We start from the raw sequence: 27,133 nt of genomic DNA, 5'->3' as shown, positions 1-27,133 counted from the left end.
CGATGCTGCATGCTTCTGGACTCAAACAGTAAGTAGAACAGGTAAGGATATTCACAGTACCGAGAACTCTCATCGGCACACCGTAATGGAGCAATGGTTTGAAAGCTTACTTTTTCCCAGCAGTGCTGCCGACTTCCGAACTCGGGCAATAAGTATAGCAGGTAAGGGCTCTTCACAGCGCACGGTACTCTTCGGTCCACAGGAGGAAGACAGTGAGTTAAGGGTTTGCTTCGCCCATGATGCTGCGTCCTTCTGGACTCAAACGGTAAGTAGAACAGGTGAGGATCTTCACAATACAAAATACTCTCTTCAATGTGCAACAGGAAGACAATGGATTAAACAGGGTACTTTACCAGTGATGCTGTATACCTCTGGACTCGGACGGTAAGTAGAACAGGTAAGGCTCCTCACAGTACACAGTACTCTCTTCAGCTCGCAGTAAGGAGGCAGTGAATTAAAAGGTTGCTTCCCAAATGATGCAGTGTACTTCTGGACTCAACAGTAAGTAGAACAGGTAAGGCTCCTCACAGTACACAGTACTCTCTTCAGCTCGCAGTAAGGAGACAGTGAATTAAAAGGTTGCTTCCCAAATGATGCAGTGTACTTCTGGACTCAACAGTAAGTAGAGCAGGTAAGGATCTTCGCAGTACAACGTACTCTCTTCGGTACACAGCAGGAAGACAATGAATTAAAAGGGTACGTTACCAGTGATGCTGTAGGCTTCTGGGCTCAAACAGTAAGTAGAACGGGTAAAAATCTTCACAGTACAATGTACTCTCTTCAGTGCACAGTAAGGAGACAATGGGTTAAAAAGGGTACGTTACCAGTGATGCTGCATGCCTCTGAACTCAACAGTAAGTGGAACAGGTGAGGATCTGCACAGTACTCTCTTCGATTCACAGTAAGGAGACAGTGGGTTAAAAGATCGTTTCTCCAGTGATGCAGTAGGCTTCTGGGCTCAAAACAGTAAATAACAATTAAGGACCTTCACAGTACAGAGTACCCTCTTCAGTGCAGCTGTATCACACTGGACTTCCAATGGGGAGCAGATATAGTAACTTTCCACAAACGTGTAAATGGGGCTAGGGCCACTTCTCAGCAAAGGCACCGCACACTTGTGTTCACTTCAATTCCACAGCCACAAATCAATGTGTATCAATAAGGCAAAAGCACTGCAATTCACTCACACATTAAGGCTGGTCAGAGGCCCCACTCCGTTTGTTGCGCTCGCTCCACGAGGGATTTCTCTCTCAATTCCTCCTCAACACACTCTGAAACACATAGCTCTTCCGACAATCAGATCCACATTAACTGCATCCTCTTCCAGCAATTTGAACGCTCATAAGATGAAATCAGTTCACTTATCTCTTCTCTCTCTTTCCACAGCACCAATCCAGACGATAGCTCAGTCCAGCAGACTTCCCACGAACGGTCACTCCGATCCAGCAAACTCAAATGGGCGATCTCCACACCACAACGGTTTTCCTGAGGAAGCTTGTATCCAACACTGCTCCAAGTCAACCCTTTAGGCTCTTCAACACTTCCAACTAACTGAGCAACGCGAACCCACTGAACAACGACGACTCCACTGAACATCAACGACCCCACTGAACATCAACGACCCCACTGAACATCAACCAAAACACTCTCTGAATGGTCCCTTTTTATCCTAGCTTGCGTAACAGGAAGCCTGTGTGAGCGCCGCTTCTCTCTCTCTCACACCTGCAATGCATTAGCGCCAATCAGTGCGGGCATGTTTACATCACCGGAGTGGGGCGTGTTGCACACAATACCTTCCCCTGGGAAACTTAGGACTCTCAAGGGGGTTCCGCTTGCCGAGCGCTTTTGTCACCCGTGACACATACCTATAGACTAAACACGTGATGCGCATGTGCATGCCGTCAGCGTTTTCGCGGGTTTGCGTTTTTGAGGTTTGCGCAGAGATAATCTTTTTTTTTCAAAGAATTTCAAGACTTGCACCTTGGAATCTATTTCAGGGTTTGCATTCTCGAGCCACCAGGCACTGTTTTGTGCGGATGAGCGGGCCGGAGCGTGTTAAGTGTTTTAACCCCTAAGTTAATAACTAATGATCTTTGCAACGGAAGTGAATCAATCAATCAAAACTAACTTTAGCTGGACAATAACGTTATTCTAAAGCTGCTGTAAAGCCAAAACAATCTCTGTTACTGTAATTTCCTATTATCACTGTAAAGCTGCTTTGAAACTATCTATATTGTTAAAAGTGCTATATAAATGAAGGTGACTTGACTTGACTAAATCGGCAAGTTAGGAGCTACTAGCCTTTATAAGTTTTGTGAATACGGTCCCTGATATCTAACTCACAGCATCATAACATACAAGTTGTTGGCCTACCCGAGGGCATTGAAGGAAAGAATGCAAATGACTTCATGCCTATCCTGCTCTCTGAAGTTCTCTGCGACTCTTATATAATTTGCCAAATTTAACTTTGTCATTTTTTGCTTTATCTTTATCTATTTTTTCTTCTCATTGCTTTTCTGTACATTGTACAAGTTGTGATAGCTGTTTTGGGTGAATATTTAAGTTTTAGGAGTTGACAGTTCTACGTGTTTAATCGGTTGTTTAAATTGATGTTCTGGCTTCTCGTCATGTTCAAAAAGACAAGCATCAGATTTGTGTTTTTTATTTTAGTGATCAGGTTAGACTATGTAGATCGGTTTTTTGTTCAAATTTTAACAGCAAATCTAGAGGCACTTCTATTTTAATACACAAACGGATAGTTTGTCTCACAATGTAATCTCTGATTCTGGTGGACGTTATGAAGTATTATCTGGAATTCTGTATCAAACACCTGTCATATTAGCTAGCATTTATGCTCCTAATTATGATAACCCTGCTTTGGACTACGCTCTTTTTCCACCTTTCAAATTTGGACACTCACCACCTTATATTAGGCGGGGATCTTAGGGTGCTTTCACATCTGTAGTTCCCTATCAGGGAACTCGAGCTGCGTGACAACGCTGTGGGAACGCCCTGCGTGAGTGCGTCATGAAGCACGTATGAAATCTATCCAATGGCGAGACGGAACGTCATAGGCTGAGGCACCAGTTCTTCAACTATCCAGTTCTGAGGAGCTGGATGTTGAAAGTATTGACACAGCAGAGACTGGGGACTCGTCACTTCAGTCTCCCGCTAGTGAGGAGCTTATGGAGGTGCTCACTCGAGCTGTTAAGAAATTAAGCATTGAGTGGCCAGCTTATAGGCAGGAGTCCAGATTTAAGAGTAAATTGGATGAAAGATTTTTGCCTTCTCGTATAATGCCTCCACGCCGGTGTCTGCCTTTCTTCCCAGACCTCCACACCGAGGTGTCGAGGTCCTGGAATAGACCGGTTTCTTCCCGTATTTTTAGTCAGCAGACTTCTTCATATTCTAATATAGCTGGGGCTAAAGTGTATGGGTATGGGGCGATGCCTAAAGCTGAAGAGACTCTCGCCAGCCATCTATCTCCTGAGTCGGCATCGTCCTTTAAGACACCGGCATTGCCCACCAAGCCTTTAAGAAACACTTCGGCGCTGGTGGGCAAAGCTTATTCGGCGGCAGGTCAAGCAGCTTCATGCCTGCATACCATGTCGATACTCCAAGCTTATCAGGCTGAGCTGCTAAAAGATGTGAGTGAAGGGGAGGAGATAAGTGCTGACGTTATCAGAGAGCTTCGTCAGGCAGCAGATCTATCTCTCCGTGCCACCAAGGAGACGGCCAAGTCAGTGGGCCGTTCTATGGCAGCCCTGGTGGCCACGGAGAGACACCTTTGGTTGAATCTATCTAATATGAAAGAGAAAGAGAAAACCTTCCTGTTGGACGCCCCGCTTTCATCTGCTGGCCTCTTCCGTGACTCTGTAAATTCTGTCATCGAGAGGTTTCAGGAAGAGAAAAAGCAGGCGGCGGCGCTCCAAAAATTCCTTCCCCTTCGTGTTCACGTCTCCGGGGCTGCTGGGCGGGGGCAGTCCCGGCCGTCGACTAGCTCCTCACACCGGGCGCAACAGAAACAGAGTGTTGCGTCTCGTGCTCCTCCTCAGCAAAACTGGGACGAGACGCGGCGCTCTCAGGCGAAGTCTTCGAGGGGTAAGACTGATCTGAGGACAGTCATTGTCGCCAAGAAGGCTTCGTCGAAGAAGTCCTGACGCCACAGGCTGAGGGTAGTCCCCACCGTGAGAGAAAGGAGTTCACCGCATTACACGGTGCCCATTCTCTCTCGGTGCCCTCAGGGGTCCGTTCTGCCAACCCCGCCTTCATGCCAGGGCGTAGACGGTCCCAGCGAGCGGTTTCCCGAGGGGCGCTCGCTCCCTCCGAGGAGGGGTCTAGAGCTGTCAGACCAGTTGTTCCCTGCCGGTGCGCCATTACAGGGCACTGTGTCTGCAGTTCCAAATATTCCAGAGGCCAGCCTTGAGAGGCTGGTACCCTTAGTACATTTTTTGGCAGAGTGGAAAAGCCTTCCAAATGTATCTCGATGGGTCCTGCAGACAATCGAAAAAGGTTACGCTATTCAGTTCAGGTCTCGTTCGCCTCGATTCAGGGGGGTCCTGCCTACAGTGGTGGGCCCCGAGCAGGCTCTGGTAATGGAACAGGAGGTTAAAAACTCTGCTGCTGAAGGAGGCTATAGAACGAGTTCTTCCTCCCAGCAGGGAGTCAGGTTATTACAGCCGGTACTTCATCGTTCCGAAGAAGGATGGGGGGTTGCGCCCAATTTTAGATCTGCGCCTGTTAAATCATTCAGTAAGGAAGCTCAAATTCAAGATGCTCACTCTCAAACAGATCGTGTCACAAATCAGAGCCGAGGACTGGTTTGTCACGATAGATCTAAAGGACGCTTACTTCCATGTGTCTATCCTTCCACAACACAGGAAGTTCCTGAGGTTCGCTTTCGGGGGCGAAGCGTACCAATATCGGGTGCTTCCGTTCGGCCTAGCTCTCTCTCCCCGAACGTTCACGAAATGTATGGATGCAGCTCTGGCTCCGCTGCGACTCCAGGGCATCCGCATTCTGAATTATATCGACGATTGGTTGATTTTAGCTCAATCGGAGCATCAGGCGGCTCGGCATCGAGATGTCGTTCTCGCTCATATCAAGAAACTGGGGTTGAGGCTCAATGCCAAGAAATGGTAAATGGTAAATGGACTGCATTTATATAGCGCTTTCACAGACCCAATGGCCACCAAAGCGCTTTACATTTGCCTCACATTCACCCATTCACTCACTCATTCATACACCGACGGGCGACGGCAGCCATGCAAGGCGCCATCCAGCTAGAAGAAGAGTGTGCTATCTCCACTTCAGAGGACCACTTTTCTGGGATTGGATTCGACGACAATGAGCAAGTGTCACGAACTGCACCCGATTGGGATTCACCAGATTGGGATTCGACGACAATGCAGGCACGCCTGTCTCCTGCTCGTATCTCTTCGATCCTCACGGCCGTCAAACAAGCAAAGCTAGGCCAGTCACTCACTGTCAAACAGTTTCAGAGACTGTTAGATCTGATGGCAGCAGCGTCCAACGTTATACCTTGTGGCCTGCTGTACATGAGACCGTTACAGTGGTGGCTCAGGGCCAAGTGGTTCTCCCCGAGGGGAAGCGACGTTGTCTTCGCGCCCTGGCCATGTGGAAAGAACCTTGGTTCCTGTCCCATGGGCCCGTGCTGGGAGCTCCTTGTCATCGCGTAACGCTAACCACGGATGCTTCCCTCACGGGCTGGGGGGTGATCATGAGTGGTCGCCCAGCTCAGGGTCTGTGGCAGGGCCATCATCTCTCATGGCACATAAATTGTCTAGAAATGTTGGCAGTGTTTCAAGCTCGCACGAGGGTGCCGTCTTGGGACCTGGCCATTGTTTTAGAAGGCCTCTCCCTTGCTCCTTTCGAGCCCATTGAAGAGGTTTCTGATTAATGTATTACTCTCAAAACTATCTTTCTGCTAGCTATTTCTTCCCTAAAAAGAATTGGGGACATTCAAGCTCTCTCGGTTTCTCCCTCGTGCTTGGAATTTGCGCCCGGCATGGTAAAAGCTTTTCTCCACCCTAGGGCGGGCTATGTTCCTAAGGTTCCAACTAATACTGTTAGGCCTATTGTACTGCAAGCCTTCTGTCCTCCTCCATTTCTGATGTCGGACCAGGAGAAACTTAATCTGGTCTGCCCAGTTAGGGCTTTAGATGCTTACGTCCACAGAGCTGCCCTGTGGAGGAATTCTGAACAGTTGTTTGTGTGTTTTGGACCACCCAAGAAGGGGTGTCCTGTGTCTAAGCAGAGAATGAGCAAGTGGGTGGTTGAGGCCATCTCACTTGCTTACGAGTCGGCTGGTCAGCCTTCACCTCTGGCTGTACGAGCTCACTCGACTAGGAGTATGGCTGCCTCTAAAGCTCTTTTGTCAGGAGTTTCACTTCAGGACGTTTGTGATGCGGCAGGCTGGTCCTCACCGCATACATTCGTAAGATTTTATCATCTTGATTTCAGCTCCACTCTAGGGGCGCAGGTGCTTTCGTCAGAATGTGCGCCCTGACTTCACATGACGGACACTTGCTCGTATAGCGACGTGGGTATTGGCGTTCCCACAGCGTTGTCACGCAGCTCGAGTTCCCTGATAGGGAATGTCTCTGGTTACGTATGTAACCCTAGTTCCCTGAAGGGAACGAGACGCTGCGTGTCTGTGCCATACTCCCGGCATTCCCGAGAGCACTTGCTTCAGTCTATCAGAAGCTGACGCGCTTGTGTTTTTGGAGTGCTTTATAGTTTCCTGGTCGATGATGTCACCCGCCTATGACGTTCCGTCTCGCCATTGGATTGATTTCATACGTGCTTCATGACGCACAAACGCAGGGCGTTCCCACAGCGTTGTCACGCAGAGTCTCGTTCCCTTCAGGGAACTAGGGTTACATACGTAACCAGAGACGTTCGGTTCATTTGGTCCGGACCAAGGGCGAAAAATTGTACTTTGTAGCATTTTCAGGCAATTTGGTTCCTTTTCACACCACACTGATTGCTCTGGTCCGAATCAGTTGATGAGTTAATGAAACAAACCAAAATGCAGTCATGTGACAACATCCACATCACTTGTTGGCCAGATGTGTCTTGAACGTATTTCCATAAGTGCACTTCGATTGGTCAGAATTAACGTGCGGGAAAATTCCACAGATCTATGAAACCCCCTTTCCCTGAGCTGTTTGCTAAACAAAGCGAAGATTTCGCTGTTCTTCGAGTTTTTGAAAGTTGGGACCTAATATGGTCATCAGACCAAATTTCTATGAGGCTCCGCACATCCTCACAACTCCAAGTTTGTCCGTGCAAACTGTCAACAAACATTAGTCCTCAGCGCAGCTGACTTCGGCAGCTAGTTTAGTCCAAAAATGCGCAGTTCTTTGGCAGTTGGGTCTGTTTGAGGTCGGATCCAGTTCTCACCACAAATGAACCGCTCCAGAGTTCGTTTGAAAGCGTACCGGTCCGCTTTTGGTGTGCACCCGAGTGCAATTGCTGCATTCACACCAGCCCAAACAAACCGCACCAAGGGGGACAACGAACTCCAGTGCGATTCAACCGAACTAAATGAGGCAGGTGTGAAAGCACCCTTAATTGCATGATCAACCCAAATTTAGACCGTCCACAGCCCAAGTCATCAGCTCATACAATGTCCAAGTCCTTCTCATCTCTAATGGATCAGTTGAGGTGCATAGACCCCTGGCACTTCCTCAATCCAACTGTAAAAGAGTTTCTTTTTTGAATCATGTTTATTCGCATATTGATTATTTTTTTAATAGATAAAGTTATTTTATCTCTATTTAAATACACAGACTATTCAGCAATTATTATCTCAGACCATGCCCCACACATTTTAGACATCTCCTTCCCCCAAAAATCATGTAGACATGCAGGGGCCTGGAATCTCAATACTGGGTTGACATGGAACACACACACTAGACAGACCGGTAAGTTTTCAAAATCCAAAACACTTTATTTTCATAAATGAGGAAACTGAGTGAAATAGCAGGCAGCACAGCAGTAAAGATGATGATGATGAATGATGAATGGGGAGTAGCCACACATACACACACTCACGCACACTTTGAAAATTAGTGATGTTACGTTCTGTGCCGAGGCTTCGGAGCGTGTGTCGAGAAATCTTGGAAGCTTTCAGTGAAGCGCGTATCAAGGCTTGTATCACTTTAAACCAATGATGCATTGATGACGTCCGAAGCTTTGCTTCCGCCTGACTGGTTCAGGAAGCGGTTCGAATCTTGGCGCAACATCTTGACAGATATATAAACCCATGAACCCTTAAAATGTGTGGTTGTGATAGAGATGAGTTTTGGTTATTTTATAGTTTTGATTGTTGTTTCGATGGAGCCAGCAAGAAAGAGCAAGATACTGGAACCAGTTATTTATTTATTTATTTTACAAACAAATGTTTAAAAGGAGAAAACCCCTGCTAGTGTCTAACCCTCTGGGGTCGGCAAACGCGTCGGCGCGTTTTGGTCGATTTCTTTCACATAGCAAGACTTAAAATACTCCGTCATTTTTGGTCATACAGACTTAGGAAATATGAAAAAATAAACTGTTAAATGTCTACTTTTTTATGTGTCCATTTGCAATCGAAATAAAACATTGTGCTTTTGTAAAATAAAGAAAATAAACAGGGTGTGCTTTCTGCCTCTCCGTCTCTGTGAACTTTTTTTCTGGAGCACGTCTCTAAACTTTAACAAAACTCAGCGAATACTATTCACCCAGGCATGAACAATATATCTTTATAATCATTTAAGTGTGTACTTTTAAATTATCTAATTCAACACTAAAACAAATATCCTCTGTTTATGTAATCTATATAAAAGGAGAGAGATGTCAGTCATTCTCATTTCAGCTCATTACAGCTCGTTATCTGTTAATGTGACCACGCCCACAGAGAGCGCGCGTTATTCAAACGCAAATGATCTGAGGCAAGCCATGCAAACCTGTGAACGCCCACATCAACTGGATAAAACACACCAAGTTTAATCATATTAATGTACTATGTCGTCTTGCGAGGCTGTGAGGAATAATCCAGGGAAATTTACCTCAGAAGTGCTGGTTTAGTTTAATTTCGAGGAGCAACGGATCCAGTTGAGGATTGTAAATAATATTTTTTTTATTCTTAAGTGCTTTGTTCTCATCGCGATATGCAATAGTGTCTGTAAACCGCAAAAAGAGTGTTTAAATATGAATCGTGTGAATGAATGAACGACACAGAGACGCACTGTTGTTTACTGTTACAGACGAAATATGAAACATTTCTTTGACTAGTTTTGGATAGATTATAAAGTTTTTACTGTAAAATAGACATCAAATAAGCTTTTGTTAGCCAGTTTATGCTTATATGTTAAATATATAGTATGTTTTGTCAAAAATAAACTCATCACCTAAGATGTTATCATAGTGTTTGTTCCAATGTAGGCTATATCAAACTAATGAATCCTTTACTTTGAAATATGTATGATAAAATGTATACTTTTAAAAAAGAAAGATTACACTTGAAATAGTTTTAAAATAGTAATTGTTGTTGATTTACATGTGAACACTTTTTAATAAAATAGCAAAAAAAAAATATTTACAAGGTAGATGTAAAAAAATCTTAATAGGTCAATATAAGCCTTCTCATTGAATGATTTATTATTGTTTTTTATTAGTGACACATTTGGGGAGAGGATATATTCCAAAACTTTCTGAAAATACAGTATGAGAATTAACTGCACAATTACTAGAAATGTTTACCATGGCTATTATACAATTTGCATGTATAAAAAAAATGTGGAAAAAGAAAATTATTTTTTCAAAATGTTTCCAAGTCTAACTTTGAACCAATTCTGTAGAATCGCCCATATAGCCTATTTGAACAGGATTTGTTTCCAGATATGACAATGTACTAAAAGTGTGCTTTTGACTTTCATTTATATTTGGATTATAAATATAAATATATATATATATATGTGTGTGTGTGTGTGTGTGTGTATATATATATATATATACACTCACCGGCCACTTTATTAGGTACCCCATGCTAGTAACGGGTTGGACCCCCTTTTGCCTTCAGAACTGCCTCAATTCTTCGTGGCATAGATTCAACAAGGTGCTGGAAGCATTCCTCAGGGACTTTGGTCCATATTGACATGATGGCATCACACAGTTGCCGCAGATTTGTCGGCTGCACATCCATGATGCGAATCTCCCGTTCCACCACATCCCAAAGATGCTCTATTGGGTTGAGATCTGGTGACTGTGGAGGCCATTTTAGTACAGTGAACTCATTGTCATGTTCAAGAAACCAATTTGAAATGATTAGAGCTTTGTGACATGGTGGAAGTAGCCATCAGAGGATGGGTACATGGTGGCCATAAAGGGATGGACATGGTCAGAAACAATGCTCAGGTAGGCCGTGGCATTTAAACGATGCCCAATTGGCACTAAGGGGCCTAAAGTGTGCCAGGAAAACATCCCCCACACCATTACACCACCACCACCAGCCTGCACAGTGGTAACAAGGCATGATGGTTCCATGTTCTCATTCTGTTTACGCCAAATTCTGACTCTAACATCTGAATGTCTCAACAGAAATCGAGACTCATCAGACCAGGCAACATTTTTCCAGTCTTCAACTGTTCAATTTTGGTGAGCTCTTGCAAATTGTAGCCTCTTTTTCCTATTTGTAGTGGAGATGAGTGGTACCCGGTGGAGTCTTCTGCTGTTGTAGCCCATCCGCCTCAAGGTTGTGCGTGTTGTGGCTTCACAAATGCTTTGCTGCATACCTCGGTTGTAACGAGTGGTTATTTCAGTCACTGTTGCCCTTCTATCAGCTCGAACCAGTCTGGCCATTCTCCTCTGACCTCTGGCATCAACAAGGCATTTCCGCCCACAGAACTGCCGCTCACTGGATGTTTTTTCTTTTTCGGACCATTCTCTGTAAACCCTAGAGATGGTTGTGCGTGAAAATCCCAGTAGATTAGCAGTTTCTGAAATACTCAGACCAGCCCTTCTGGCACCAACAATCATGCCACGTTCAAAGTCACTCAAATCAACTTTCTTCCCCATACTGATGCTCGGTTTGAACTGCAGGAGATTGTATTGACCATGTCTACATGCCTAAATGCACTGAGTTGCCGCCATGTGATTGGCTGCTTAGAAATTAAGTGTTAACGAGCAGTTGGACAGGTGTACCTAATAAAGTGGCCGGTGAGTGTATATATATACACACACATATAATTTTTTGTCCTCGCATTCTTTCTTGTGTGACACACCTGAATGAAAGGATCATTATGCAGCTCATTATGCGGCTCATTATGCAGGTCATTGTCTTAGTTGTGAATCAGACCATTATTCAGGACCATTATTCATTATTCAGGATGAATAATGCATATTATTCATATTACCCCCCTTCCCGCCTTCCCGCATATTGCCTTTCCAAACAAAAAGTGTCTTACAAAATTTAAATCATTGTATTGTTTTATGTGAATGATTAGGCAGGATGATTTTCTTTTGAGTCTTGTGGACTCATATTTAGTATGTGTTTTGTGGACTTATTTCAGAAACTTTAAGTTTTAGTTTTTTCAATAACCATGCATAAACAATATTTTCTCACATATTATGGTAGCCCTGTTTGTGCTATATAGAGTGTAATGACACCTTTGCCATTAATATGTTTATAAGCAACTGAAAAAAGCACAAATGTCAGGGCATGTCAAACATCTCAAGGACCCCAAAAACACCTTAGACCCCAGACGGTTAAACAAAGATTTGAAAATACAGTTTTAGAATTCACAAGTACGCTACCTGGCTATGTTGAGTCTGTGATGCTCTTGGAGCCACACTTGTCTATGCAGTCTCAGAACACTCCTTTCCTTGTTCACCTGAGCTGCATCCAATACCTTCTGCACCTGAGATACACACAAACTTATATTTCAAACAAGATATTCAATGTCAAACAAGATATTCAATGGTATTTCCAATGGGTGAGTTTATAGTGAGCATATAGTGACTAATGGGGCAGACATGAATGTGAGTATCACCCTTTTCACCCTGTACATGCTACCCTTGGGATATATCATTAGAAAGCATGGCATTAGCTTTCACTGTTGATGATACTCAGCTCTATATTTCTTCGCGCCCCGACGAAACTTACCAATTCACAAAATTAACGGAATGCATAGCTGAGATAAAAAAAAAATGGGATTGTAATGAGGTTCAAAGTAGTGTGGTGGGAAGAAGAAGACAGGGTCGGCGAAACTGGAACTCGTACGGTTTTTATTACTCAGTATAGTTCAAACAAAAAGACGCGCACACAGCGCATTCACCGTAGCGTGACTACAGCACAGTAAAATAAACAAACTCTTTCCACTTCTATGTCGTTCCGGTCTCAGCTTCTCCGGTTACACAGCTCTCGCACGAGTTCCAGTCCTTTCTCTCTCTCCCGCATTCTCCCACTGTGTGGCTTTTATCGGTCTCCCCATGCCAATCACTGCAATCAGACACAGGTGTTCATCATCTGCACTTGACCTACTTACTCACCGCCAGAGGCGGACAGAGTACAGAGCTTTGTTACTTGAGTAAAAGTACAGATACCCCTTGCTAAATTTTACTCAAGTACAAGTAAAAGTACTACAGTCAGATGTCTACTTAAGTAAAAGTACTAAAGTACTTGTTTTTAAAAGTACTTGAGTATCAGGAGTACAAGAGTAAATTTTCTAAATATTGCATTAGTAATCTACTGCCACAGTGCTTACATTTATGCACAGAAACGGCCTACATGGAGTTATGAAAAATTTTAATGTTAATACCTTGGAGAATGTAAAAGGAATTGAAAGTAAAATCAAGTCATTTTCATCTTTTTACCATGTTGCTTTATTTAATTTAATTAAATTTTTGGGGGGTCCCATCTTTAAATGCGGGGACAACACACACACACACACACACACACACCACATGTAAGGGTGGCGCTGCCAATAAAACACCTAAAAGCTGTCACAAAGAACCGGCAAAAGGAATGATTATGAATATGTAAAATATAGCAAGGAGATATTTTAATTGTTTATTAATAAACACTTGTTAATAAACAAGTGTTTTCTTTGTCAGTGTCGGCTAGATGAAGTTGACGATGCTGACTCGCGATATTCAGTAGTGACCGCGCCAGAGAGAAATGCACATTTCATACGGATTACATAAGCAGAGAGCAGTCTGTAGTCTGTTTTCTTTCGTTTTGAATTTTTCTGTTTAAAAGTAGACATATCTGTGAGAGGCATTTCGGTTCATTTATGAGACGAGATCCAGTTCACGTGCCGGCGCCTCCATTTCTTATCTATCGTCTGCTATTTACTTCTTATTTATTAAACCCAGGCAATTGGTTGATGAAACATTGATTAAAATTAAGATACAATTAATGCAAAACGAAATTCAGGTTAAAGAAAGGTTTTGTGTTTTCTGTTTGATGTCTCTGTGAAACTTTTAAAGCATTTTTTATGCCGCTTTCAGAGCGCTCACGTCCGTAACGGAGAACACGTCCATAACATTGTTTTTTCCTCATAAATGCAAACCCGAAAAATAAAATAAAACAAAATTAATATTTTATGTTCTGTGGAGACTGAGCGCCAACCCTTCTTCATTTGCTGGGTAGTAGCCTACTTTGGTTTGCGCAGTGTAATTCACATAATCAGTAAAAATATATTTTGCCTCCTAAAGTTTTTTTTTAAGAAATCAGAAATCCCTCGTGGCTACGCCACTGCCACATTTGAACCTGACTGTGTTAAACACACCACATACTCAAGAACATCAAACCAAATGCTTGGCTTACATAAATGTGTAATATAAAATCTGACCATGGAGTTGACTTTGGCGGAAAGCTGAAAGTGATTGCTGATAGGCTGTCCCAATCAGTGGCGCCTGCACAATCCAATCACGTTTGAGAGGGAAACAACAAATTGAGGGTTTCCGAGATTTTTTTATTTATTTTTTTACTCGGGTACTCACGGTTATGGATAGAAATGTATTGGAGTAAAGAGTACAATATTTGCCTCTCAAATGTACTTGAGTGAAGTCATGAGTACTCCCCAAAAATGATACTCGAGTAAAGTACAGATCCCTCAAAATTGTACTTAAGTACTGTACTCAAGTAAATGTACTCCGTTACTGTCCGGCTCTGCTCACCGCACAGCTCATTGACTGATCTCCCACTACAGACGTCGCGAGAACCACGCCCCCCTCACCACAGGGATGACTAGTAATTTCCTACTACTTAATTCAGAAAAACACTGAGATTCTAATTATTGGACCAAAAACCTCAGCACGTAATAACCAAGATTATTACATGGAATAATAATAATAACTTTATTTTGTATAGCGCTTTTAAAAGTTAATTCTCAGAGCGCTTTACATAAGCGGAATTAAGAAAACACATAAAAAAGGCATGGTCGCAAAATACAAACAAAGTATTTTGCACAAATTACAAACCTAAAAACAAATTAAAAATAAATATCAAGACATAGAGAAAACCATATGATACATCTCATTAACACCACCAATATCAGCTTTATCCAAATGCTTCCGTAAAATAATACGTTTTAAGGGATGATTTAAACCTTTTCAAAGATGGTGCAAATCTTATTTCGGAAGGCAAGGAGTTCCATAACTTTGGGGCAACTGAAAAGAACGCCCATTCACCCATTGTTTTTAGGTTCGTTACCGGAACAACTAAGAGACCAGCATCGGCCGAGCGAAGATTATGTGTCGGAATGTAGGGCATTAAAAGCTCGGCAAGATATTGAGGAGCGAGTCCATTCAATGCCTTGTACGTCAACATAAGAATTTTAAAATCAACACGAAATTTAACAGGTAACCAATGCAAGGTCTCTAAAATAGGTTTTATATGATCCCTTTGTCTTGTCCTAGTCAGAATACGTGCAGCAGAGTTCTGTACCCACTGAAGTTTGTTCAAAATAGATTTTGATGCTCCTGCTAACAAGGCATTGCAATAATCAATTCTAGGAAAAGACAGCATGGGCCGTAATCTGGATATATTTCTAAGATGAAAAAAAGAAACTTTAACAGTATTACGTACATGAAGATCGAATGTTAAATTAGAATCGAAAATTACTCCCAAGTTTTTAAATTTAGATTGGAACTGGATTACAGAGCCATCCACATGTAATGCTACAGGTTGCACTCTGCGTAACTGGTGAGGCGAACCAATTAGCATCACCTCGGTCTGGCTTGGTTGAATTCTAATGTAGAGTGCAGTAGCACCTCATTGCAGTACACGAGATCCAGGGGGCGGAGTTGGATCCAGATCTAAGGGGTGGAGATGGGTAGGATTAGAGGTGGGGTTAGGGATCAGGGGGTGGAGATGGGTAGGATTAGGGGTGGGGTTAGGGATCAGGGGGTAGAGATGGGTAGGTTTAGGTATATGTAAGGTGTCGTGTTCTGCAGTGAGGACCATCTCGTAGAGTGTGGTCTGTTATTTGTTGATAACAGACCGCTGCTAAGTATAACACACCGTTGCCATGAAAAACAGAGCGTTCCCATGGACACAGTTCTGTTCACTCTGGAGGATAAACTCCTTTAAATCAATAAACTCCTTTTTAAATCAATATTTTGTGTCAAATTATTGATTTATTTGGTAGGTAGCCATGTAATAAGCGGGATAATGTCGAGCGAGGCTGTTGTTATAGCGAATACAAGGACCTTTTAAAATATACTGGTAAATTGGTATATTGGTTCCGGTTCCGGAACTGATGTGTGAATGGTCTGTTACCGGTAAAAAATTCATGCGTTCATGACTTCAAGGCTAGATTATTGTAATGCTCTACTGGGTGGTTGCCCTGCATGCATAACAAACAAACTACAGCTGGACCAAAAAGCAGCAGCTAGAGTTCTTACCTCAACCAGGAAGTATGACCATATTAGCCTGGTTCTATCAACACTGCATTGGCTCCCTATTAAACATTGTATACATTTTAAAATCTTGCTAATTACTTACAAAGCATTAAATGGTTTAGTTCCCCAGTACTTGAGAGAGCTCTTAACGCATAGTTCTTCACCTCTATTTTGATCTCAAAATTATGGCCAGTTGATAATACCTAGAACAGGGATAGGCAACTTCGGTCGTGGAGGGCCACTTTCCTGCAGAGTTTAGCTCCAACCCTAATTAAACACACCTGAACAAGGCGATCAAGGTTTTCATGATTACTAGATAGATACAGGCAGGTGAGTTTTTATCAGGGCTGAAGCTAAACTCTGCAGGACAGTGGCCCTCCAGGACCAGAGTTGCCTATCCCTGACCTAGAATATCAAAATTGACTGCTGGCGGTAGATCCTTTTCCTATTTAGCACCGAAACTCTTGAACAGTCTTCTTAGCATTGTTCGGGAAGCAGACACACTCTGTCCTTTTCTGCTATATAAATAGCAGTAGTGTCCGATTTTGTGAGTGAGCACATTAGCCTAGTTATCACAGTTGAAAACCAAAAGAGTACCTCTTCATCTTTAAATGTTGCGTAATTGCGCTTCTCGTTGAGAGAATGCTGTCCCGATGAAGCCTTGATTCCTGCTCTAACTGCATTATAACATTTGTATAGTGTTTGCGTGTGTCTTGACACTGTTTACCTCTAGACAGCGCTGGGAGATCCAGAGAGAGCGTGTTTGAATTTGCTGTTGTATTAAAGGAGTAGTTCACTTTTAAAAAAACCTTTGCTGATAATTTACTCACCCCCATGTCATCCAAGATGTCCATGTCTTTCTTTCTTCAGTCGAAAAGAAATTAAGGTTTTTGATGAAAACATTCCAGGATTTTTCTCCATATAATGCACTTTACTGGGTACCAAACGGTCCAAGGTCCAAAAGACAGTTTCAGTGCAAACTGCAAAGTGTTCAAAGGGCTTTAAACGATTCCAGACGATGAATAAGGGTCTTATCAAGCGAAACGATCGGTCATTTAAAAAATAAATAACAAATTTTAAGTTTTATAAGCTCACATGCTCGCCTCGCTCTGATCTGTGTAACTCTCCTGTTCGAACTCGTTCATCAAAACGAACAAATCTATTTACGAGTCATTTGATTCATTTAACGACCGAAATGATCGAATTGACTCGGAAAAAGATTTGTTCATTTTGATGAACGAGTTCGAACAGGAGAGTTACACAGAACAGAGCGGGGCGAGCATGTGAGCTTATAAAACTTAAATTTTTTTTTTTTTTTTTTAAATGAGCGATCGTTTCGCTTGATAAGACCCTTATTCATCGTCTGGTGTCGTTTAAAGCCATTTGAACAGTTTGCAGTTTGCACTGAAACTGTCTTTTGGACCTTGAACCGTTTGCTGCCCAGCAAAGTGCATTATATGGAGAAAAATACTGGAATGTTTTCATCAAAAACCTTAATTTCTTTTCGACTGAAGAAAGAAAGACATGGACATCTTGGATGACATGTGGGTGAGTAAATTATCAGCAAAAGTTTTTTTAAAAGTGAACTAATCCTTTAATACAAATGTAGTATATAATTTAACAGCGGGAATGACTGCTACATTCGTAGTGTTTGTGTTTGTCGATACAGTTACAAATAAAGCCACAATAAGCACAATTGAGTGAACTTGTTAATCATCTTGATGGATGATGCAGAGGAATCTCTGACCAATAAGAGGACAGTTGTACTCGCATGTGACTTGGTACGCTTTGAAAGGTTGCCTTGTGAAAGCGAACCGAACCAAGAAGAAAATGCAACATTGTAACAAATGAAAACACCCTCAGACCCCTTTAAAGCGAACCGAACCGAGACCATCTCGGGAGGAGGTCTGAGTACGGTTAGATTTTATCTTTTGATACGGTTCGATAAAAACACCCAATCTGAACACAAACCACTTTGGGCTCACTTGATTTTTTCTTTCATTCATGAATTCCAATGTAGTTTGATCATCAGATGCCTGGCAGATCTCTACAAATTATTAGTTAACAACATACACTTGTTTATTGTAATTTCAACCCTTTCCAAACTGTGAGACGTGGCTGCGTGCCTTGCCAGTTTAAAATGGTTTTACGAGCGCACACACCTAAAGCGCATGCACTGAAAGCCAGCTGTCACAGCGCGTGTACTAAACTGAATTATCTTTGGCATCTTATTGCGTTTAAAGTGTCAAAAACACACAAGGTTTACATAAACAGGTGGTTTTGTCTTAAGTGAATGTAAATATATTGGATCCGTGCATTACTGTAGTTCTGATATCAGCCTTATCAGTAGAATCGGTATCATGATCAGTATACGTTTTATTGTAGCAACTATGAGAATGAACCAAACACAATTGAAGCTTTCATACATAATCACACGAAAGAGGCTTCACATTCCAGATTCGAGTCACCACACCCAGAGAGTCTGCAACCAAAAAGGACTTTTTGTTGTTTAACTAAAGGAAGAACGTTGTCAATGTCTTATAATTTGGCAAGACAGATCTGTTCAGAAATGGTGAAACAAGAGGCCCTAACACGAAGTCACCTGACCCCTGCGACTAACAGACTACGTCTTTCATAGGACCAGAGGTCCCATGAGAGATGAACAGAACAGCCTTCAGCATGAACTATGCCATGACCTCAGACCGGAATGGCTTAAACCCCATAAACTCTACACACTAACACACTTTACATATCAAAATCCATAAACTCATCCCAGAACAATTCTCGATGGACTTATATTCAAACATCATGCAACTGCACAATTCTATGTTGTTCCTACAATATATATGTGTGTCTCATATGCTTAGATGCCATACAATTCATAATTGTTATTAATATTAGGTGTGTGAATGAAAGTGTGCCGTGCTTCCTGTCAGCAGGATTGTATGTTTTTAATTCAAAAGATGGCTCGATTGAAATCTGTGTAAAATGTTTTGTATTTTTATAATAGTAATAATGTCTAAACTGTGGCCTCTTGTTCTCTCTGCTAGTGCTGGAGAACAAGGAGATCATAGATAACCCATGATTTACGATAAGAAGGAAATAGGGCCACCTCCTAATTGGCTAGAACGTATCCGGGAGGTTGGACAAACTTTGAGTTTAAAATCTTAGACCTGAACACAGAATCGCTCTCTTGTGTTCTCGTTCTCTTGCTCTTGTGCTCTCTCTGGTTCTCTGGGGCTCTTGCCCTCTGCTCTCTGGTGCTCTTGCTCCCTCCCTCGGAAAAGGTCTCGGCAGAACAAGTCGGTTGGAGCAGACGATGGTTATAGTAACCATGTAGAGGCATAGAGACAAATGACCCAACTCAAAATCAGGGTTTAAAACATCTTCATTCAAGCCATCTCAACTCGTCTCACTTTCCTTTCTTTTCCTTTGTTTTCTTTTCGTTAAAAGTCTCGGTTCTAAGTTAAGTTTTGCTGCAAAGTTTCATTTAAACGTTTCGACTGCAACGCGCTTCCAACTTCAAAGACTTTCATCCGTCCGCCAACACACCACGTGATTGGCTGCCCAAGATCTAGCAGGCACGAGGAGACCGTTAGCCAAGCAACGGACCCGGGAAACCCCTTTACACCTACAAAAGGGAACCCCAAAGCAAGGACAAGCAAGTAGCCTTCAGACTTTTAACTGAATTGGTGCAGTAATATAAAATTGAATAACCTGCCTAAGAAACGATAGAAGGGTTAAATCGATGATTGATGGTTCGTTCAGGTCATGTCTTTTAAGTGGATATAGAAACTTGGGATCTCACCATCTGACTCCTAAAACTCATTCTTCCTCACTCTCTGTCTTTCTGCAACTCGTTTGAATGTGTGTGTGTGTGTGTGTGTGTGTGTGTGTTAGATATTAGTTTTATGTGTTAGTCTTATAATCAATAAGGTATTGTTTGTGTGTGTTAGATATTAGTTTTATGTGTTAGTCATAGGCTTATAATCAATAAAGTATTGTTTGTATTTGAAAAGAGAAGCATTACTTGTGTTATGTGCTTACGAATTTATTGTCTTGAACTAAGCTACTTATGCTTTTACCCTTGAATTATTTCTTAATTTAGCTGTTAGCTGGGAATTAGTCTTTCTTGGCCAGGAAGATATTATATTTCCTAGAATTAATAATTGTTTATGCTTTCCGTTGATTGGATGAACTGATAAAATGATCATACTATTGATTCTGCTACAGTAAATCTGAAAATAATCAAATTATTAATTATTGATCATAATCCGTTATGAATAATAATTAGTTATATTTATACGGGCGTATAAACGCTACAATACAGTGAATAATATGCAGTTTTATTTTTTCATTTGATTATTCCATTTATTACTTGAATGCTGCTTTTAGACATACCTACTTTACCTGGAAAATTAAGCAGGCATGAAGCAGTTTATTTCATTAGCATCTTTTTTTTATTTGTATTTGTCCTATTATTTTTTTGTATGCTGATGTTATCATTGCATTCTGCAATAAACAACATGATTCAAGGAAAACAATTCAAAATAAATGTTATTTACAAAGGTGGATGTGTTCTAAAGTGCAAGAATACAGATGTAGTGTTTGTGTAAAAGATAAACAACTTAGAGTTAAGCTCATTAAACAGCATTTGTAGCAATGTCATATTACAAAATAATAATAATTATTAATAATAATAATCTTTACAAACAAATATCTTGGTTAGTGAGGCACATACAATGTAAGTGAATGGAATCAAATTTTGAAGGCCATAGGGTCAGCCATCAAAACACTGAACTGGACTAGATCCAAAGAGCAACAGTATGAACATAAAGAGGTCTGAGATCACTTTCCTACTTAAGTGGACCAAAAAAAGGATCTGAATCCTCTTTCAGGGACAGGGACAGTGTGAAGGTAAAGAGAACTGGGTCCTTTTTCACTTGGTTCACCTCTTGGTCCACATAAAGGAGTCTGACTCAAGTGTGAAAACACCCTTAATCTCTGTGTTTATCGCGAAGTTTACCGCAGTCAGCCGGATCTGTCAGCCTATCCCCTGCGAAGGCCTCATCGACACAGATAAAAACGTTATCAAAATGATTCCCGTTCACACGGATCCGCGGAAACGAAGTTTACATGGTGTTGTGGAAATTTGATTTTCAGTGGACATTACAAAGGAATGTCATTTGGTTTTATCATTTGCAGTCTGATGTGAGGAGGAACTTCTCTGAAATGTATGTATGTTTATACACCTGAAGTGCAGGAGCGAGACACTCTAGAACCAGATGGGCAAGGACCTCTGAGGTCAGAAGTTAAGGCTTAAAGAGTTAGTTAGTGATAAATCAAAGCTAGCAGTAAAGGGCCTTTTGTCTGTGGAAAACTACTGGGAAGCTCTGCAGGGAAAAGGACCTTGAAGAGCAGTATAAAGATTGCCCATTTCTTCCTGTCTGTGTCTCACTCACTCCACAGGGTAACTGCTGTGTTGGCGACTGGGCCTATTCTTGCAAGAATAAATACTTCTCTTTTAATAGTTTGATTCCGAGTCTCTTACGCAGTGATGATGTTTAACAGAATTTTTGCCACAACAATTTGGTGTCAGAAGAGTAGGATTCCTTGGATATGCCTTCTGGACCTGAGAGCGGACGGTGTTTGGTCACCTGGACTGAGCAGTTCCAGCTCTACCTCGTAAACTTGAGAGAGAGGGGCCGACCGCTATCAGGGCCAGGAGAACTCCACTGGAATTGGGAAAAGAGAACGAACCCGTGGCGACAAAACCAACTCTCTGGTAAGAGAACAGTCAAATTATTTTATTTTGGTATAAATGTGAGTGAACCATAAGTGGCTGAGTCTGTTTCTGTGGTGCGGGTACAAGATTTTTCCAGAATGAATTGAGACCTGAGAGCAGGTCAGGAGATTTCATGTGGGCACTGAGTTCTCGTAGAAAATCTGGAATTAATTGAGATTTGGGGTCAGATCAAGAGATTTCAAGTAGATTGCAGTCCAGAATTAATTGAGACCTGGCAACGGGTCAAGAGATTTCAGGTGGACTTTAATCTGGGATTAATTGAGATCGGGCAGCCAGATCAAGATATTTCAAGCAGATACGTAGATAAAGCATTCAGAGTGCACCCTTAACTGATCTTGGGTTAAGAAATCAGATATGTTGGAGACGTCCCACAGATTATTAGACGTCCGTCGAACGGTAAATCCACAGAAATAGAAAACAGCCAGTATGGGGAAGTCTCAAAGCAAGCTTGCCAAATTTGAGCGCTACGAGATTAAAAGTAGTGCGAGAATCAGTTGAACAGGGCAGTGAGAAACAAAAAGGTTTTTGTGGCTGTGTTCAACATGTGTAAGCAATGTGAACAAACAATGGATTGTTGGCTTAAATAGGGAAGATAAAAAGTCAAACTGCCGGGAGAAATAAAGTTTTTACTTCTTCATCCAGTAAATGGATGCATGACATTAGATGTCTAGAGAACTTAAATTTATATGATACGGATTGAAGTAGCAAGCAGCAATGAGGCTGTCTGTGTGAAATAGGGGATTGTAATATGATATTTTGGTTTCCGCAAAACAGTAAAGATAAGTGGGACTGAGACAATACTGATAATATTTATTTATTTATTTTTGGATCTCAGACTAACCATTTGATAGAGGAATACTGTGAGAAGTAGTTATAAGAAAAACAAATAAAGTTAAAATTAATGTTATGAAAACAAGGGTATTGAAGAATGACTAAAACAGCACATATTCCTTAAAGAGGGAACTTTAAGTGTCACTATGACGGGTGAGGGACTTGGTGGAAGAAGGAAGTGAAAAAAAACAAAAAGGTTGTTGTGTGAGACGTGTGTGTGTGGATTGTAAGCAAACAATCATGTACTGGTTAGATGCAGAAGGAACCGGCATGTAGGGAAAAGAAAGAAAAGGATACAGAAGGAACTGGCATGTAGGGAAATAGGGAAAGATGAGAAGAAATATAGTGGTAAAATAATGATTGAAATTATGTTTAGTTTTAGTTTGACAACCATTGTGTTTTGAACCTAAATGGTCTATAATGGGGGTAGTGAAAAGAATGGATTCACCATCCATCTTCGTTTATTATAAAAGGAATTGGAAATTATAGTTTTATAAAAAACGAGAATACCCACGCCGCCGTGCTTGAAGGTGTCTGGACTCCTTACGGTTGTGTAGGTGTGCTCACAAGAACGCAAGAAAGCCCTAGACATTAGCTTGTGATGTCGACTCACGGACGTGAGAGCCCGGAGTGGCATGAACATCTAAACTGTAAAACCTTATGAATGTGTGCGGAGAGGACCAGCCTGCCGCATCACAAACATGTTGTAAGGGGGCACCCCTTGCCAAAGCAGTAGAGGAGGCGACCCCTCTGGTGGAGTGAGCCCTTAGACCCGTTGGCGAAGCTTGGCCGCGCGCCTCATAGGCAAGAGCAATAGCATCCCTGACCCAATGTGACATGGTCTGTTTAGTAGCGGCAGCACCCCTGTTACTGCCCCCATAACAAACAAATAGTTGCTCTGACTTACGCCACTGGCTAGTACGGTGAACATAGGCCTGAAGAGCACGAACTGGACACAGTCTGTGAGATCTCTCCTGGTGAAAGAGGAACGGTGTGAACGGCGGAGGGCAGAAGGCCTCAAGAGTGACCGGATGTACAGCCGAAAACGGTACTTTAGGCAGGTAATCAGGATGAGGATGCAAAATCACTTTCACCATTCCTGGGGCAAAGTCTAAGCAGGATGGCGATATTGACAGAGCCTGCATGTCCCCGATTCTTTTTAGAGAGGTTATAGCATAAGAAAAAACATCTTTAGGGTCAGAAGTTTGTCAGACGCTGACTCTAGAGGTTCGAAGGGGGTCTCAACCAGACCCTCTAGGACTATAGCTAAGTCCCATGAAGGGATCTTGGTTCTTACGGGAGGCCTCAGTCGTCTGGCCCCACGAATGAAGCGAGTGAGCAGAGGATGTCTCCCGAGTGGCATACCGTCAACCAAGGCTTGACAAGCCGCAAGAGCGGCCACATAAACCCTGAGAGTGGCGGGGCATGTGCCTGTTGATAATTTTTCCTGCAGGAAATCCACAGCTGAAGCAATCTGGCAGTTGACCGGATCTGCATTATGTACAGCACACCACCTTTCAAAAACACCCCATTTGTTGGCATAACTCTTTCTAGTGGAGGAAGCCCTAGCACTTAGAATGGTCTCAGTAACGGCAGGCGAAAGCCCAGTGTCCCTTAGTTGGTACCCATCAGGGGCCAAACATGAAGGTTCCACAGGTCGGCCTGGGATGGAATATCGTGCCCTCCGCCTGGGACAGAAGGTCCCTCCTCTCCGGAATTGCCCATGGCGAGCCGTTGAGGAGAGATATTATCTCCGAGAACCACATTCTGTTCGGCCAACGCGGCGCTATCAATAAGAGGCAAGACCCTTGCTGGCGAACTCTGGCTAGAACTCCCGGGAGCAGAGCCACTGGAGGAAACGCATACAGGCGCATTTTGGGCCATGTGTGTGCCATCGCATCCAGACCCAGGGGGGATGGGTGACTCAGAGAAAAATAGAGGGGACATTGCGCTGATAGGAGGCAAAGAGGTCCACTTTCGCTTTGTAAAATCTGGTCCAGATCTGATTGACTACTTCTGGGTGGAGTTCCCATTCCTCTTTCAGCAGTTTCTGTCTGGACAGTAAATCTACTCCCACATTCAGGTGCCCAGTGATGTACACTGCCCTGAGTGACAGGAACTTCTCCTGGGCCCAGAGAAAATCTGCCTCCCTATTCTGTTCAGATTGCATGAGTGCAGACCTCCCTGGTGATTATGTAAGAGACTGCCGCTGTGTTGTCTCCCCACACTAGGACAGCCTCTCAACTGAGGGAGAAAGTATTTCAGGGCCAGAAATACATATTCTATCAACTTGAGACAATTGATTTGACAATCAAGATGATGCCTACCCAGATCCCCTGGGCTGGACGACCACTTAAGACCGCTACCCAGCCCAACAGGGAGGCGTCTGTCATTAGCATTCTGCGACAACAAGACGCACCTAGAGTGGGACCCAAGGTGAGGAACCGGGGTCTGAACCACGTAGAAAGGGAACGAAGCCACAGCGCGTAACCCTTACCATAAACATGGATTTTTGAAAGTACACGAAGCATTCAGCGCGTGACTTACCATAAACATGGATTTTTAGAAAGGACACGAAGCACTCAGCGCATGCTCTTGCCTTTATTTGCCCTTGGGGATTGTATAGTTATTTGAGCCACAACTGAAGTGGTCTCATGTGCAAAAGGCCCAGAGGGATCCCTGTGAACGCAGCTGCCATGAGACCTATGTAATGTCCTGACCTAGCCAGATGCTGCTTTAGAGTGTTTAAAATGGTCTTGACACAAGCGGGGGACAGTTGTGCCCTCGATGGTGACAGAGTCCCATTTAACCCCCAAGCACGTTACCCTCTGGGGAGGAGAGTGAACACTTTTCTTGGCGTTGCAACTCAGCCCCATATAGAGAAGATGAGCGGGGATCGATCTAGATGTCGAAGCGCAAGCTCTTGAGACTGGGCCAGTATCAGCCAATCGTCTATGTAATGGAAGGACCCGGAATTGGTAAGCTTCACCCCCCCAAAGCAAACATCAGGAACTTCCAGTGTTGTGGCAATATTTCTATATGAAAATGCGTCTTTTAAGATCGACCGTGAAGATCCAAACGCGATGTTGAATTTACAACACGATCTTCTTGATAGTTAGCACCTTGAACTTGAGCGTTCTAACGGAACGGTTCAAGCCTAAAAGATCTAAAAACGGACGCAGTCCTCCATTTTTTTGTCACAGCAGATGCGCCTATTCCTGTTTCAGGGTAGTGGGAACCACACCGTTAATACGAGGAGGGCAACATTCCTTTTTACTGTCTTTAGGACACAAAAAGAGATACAGTAGCTTTTACGCTGCCAAAGTCTCTTTAATACTTCCTGTTAGGGGAATGTTGAATGTTATTTGTCCTGGGCGATAACAGGAAACAAAAGAACATTCAACATTTCGCTGGAAACCGCTGCCCCCTGAATCACCAGAGGTGGCGAGGATGTTACAGTGGTTTCGAAAGGGCTGCTGAGCGCGACGAGCCGGTCCCCAGTCTTTACGAGGGGGAACGCAACTTGCCATACTCTGCTTTGAGCCCCCCTTTTTTTTTCTTTTTTTTTTTATCAGATCAGCCTGACATGCCTGCATCACTGTCATAGTAGCCAGTCTGACCCCCACCAGCGTGGATGTTATTATACACGACTTGGTGGGGAGTGCTGACTCCTTAAATAATATGAGCCCCAGAAAAGAGAGAGCCCGCGAGCGTCTCTTCGGACTGGCGCATCATCGTAAACCACATGCCCCTGCACCCACAATAGTCTAACCGATTGACGTCGAGGGCACAAAGATGCACGAAGAATAAGGTTTTCCCCATGCACGAGTTAACGTCATGGAGATCCTCAAGGAGGGCAGTTTAGCTGTAATCTGGCCACAGCACGGGTCACCACCTCGAGTAACCTCTCAAACGTTTTATCATAACGAGAGAAGTGCTCGTTTTAGATGGATTTTTCAATATTTAATTCCTCAGAATTAAATGTGACCAAAGAACAGCCAGACAACATATTAATACAAGCATTTGATATATTGCATTGAATATCTGATTTCTCATATATAATCATTTAATTCATCAGCAATAAATACAGCCAAATATCAATCAGACAAGCAAACACGGTCTGAATGACAGGCTGTAAAAATCTTTCATAAGATCAGCCTAGTATGCCTGTAACACAGCCATGGTGTACAGCGCAGTACCAGCCTGACCCGCTGAAAATGCATGTGATAATGCGATCCCGTCTCTCCGATCTGAGGCAGCATCATATAATCGTGTGCCTTTGCACCCGCGATAGTCGAATTGGTCGACGTCGAGGGCACAAAGACAAGTGTTTGCTTGTCTGATTGATATTTGGCTGTATTTATTGCTGATGAATTAAATATATATATATATATATGCTCTGTATATATTATATAAAGGGGTGCACATAACTTTTTCAGTGAGTTACTCAGGTGAGTACCAGGAGATGGTGTTTGGTACTCACCCCATATGTAGCGTGGTCTTAATAAGTGCAGTCCTCCTTAGTGTAGAAGCTGTCAATTACAGCTGTCAATCATGACGTCACATTTCCGTTTTTATAGCATCAAA

At 42.8% G+C, this 27,133-nt stretch overlaps 1 protein-coding gene across 1 annotated transcript in view; it reads right to left on the bottom strand.

The window, feature by feature from the left end:
- LOC130081773 (coiled-coil domain-containing protein 148-like) overlaps positions 1-11,915 on the bottom strand; it is a 146,185-nt gene extending 134,270 nt beyond the window's left edge. The window contains exon 1 of the mRNA XM_056246478.1: positions 11,818-11,915. The gene's annotated coding sequence lies outside the window, so the exon portion shown is untranslated. The remainder of the gene's footprint in view (positions 1-11,817) is intronic.
- Positions 11,916-27,133: the final 15,218 nt, after the last annotated feature.

Source organism: Rhinichthys klamathensis, unplaced genomic scaffold (genome assembly GCF_029890125.1).
Source record: "Rhinichthys klamathensis goyatoka isolate OS25496 unplaced genomic scaffold, OSU_Roscu_1.1 h1tg000040l_1, whole genome shotgun sequence".
Lineage (NCBI taxonomy): Eukaryota > Metazoa > Chordata > Actinopteri > Cypriniformes > Leuciscidae > Rhinichthys > Rhinichthys klamathensis.
The sequence above is the reverse complement of the archived record's forward strand: the minus strand, read 5'-3'. Positions and strand labels throughout refer to the sequence as shown.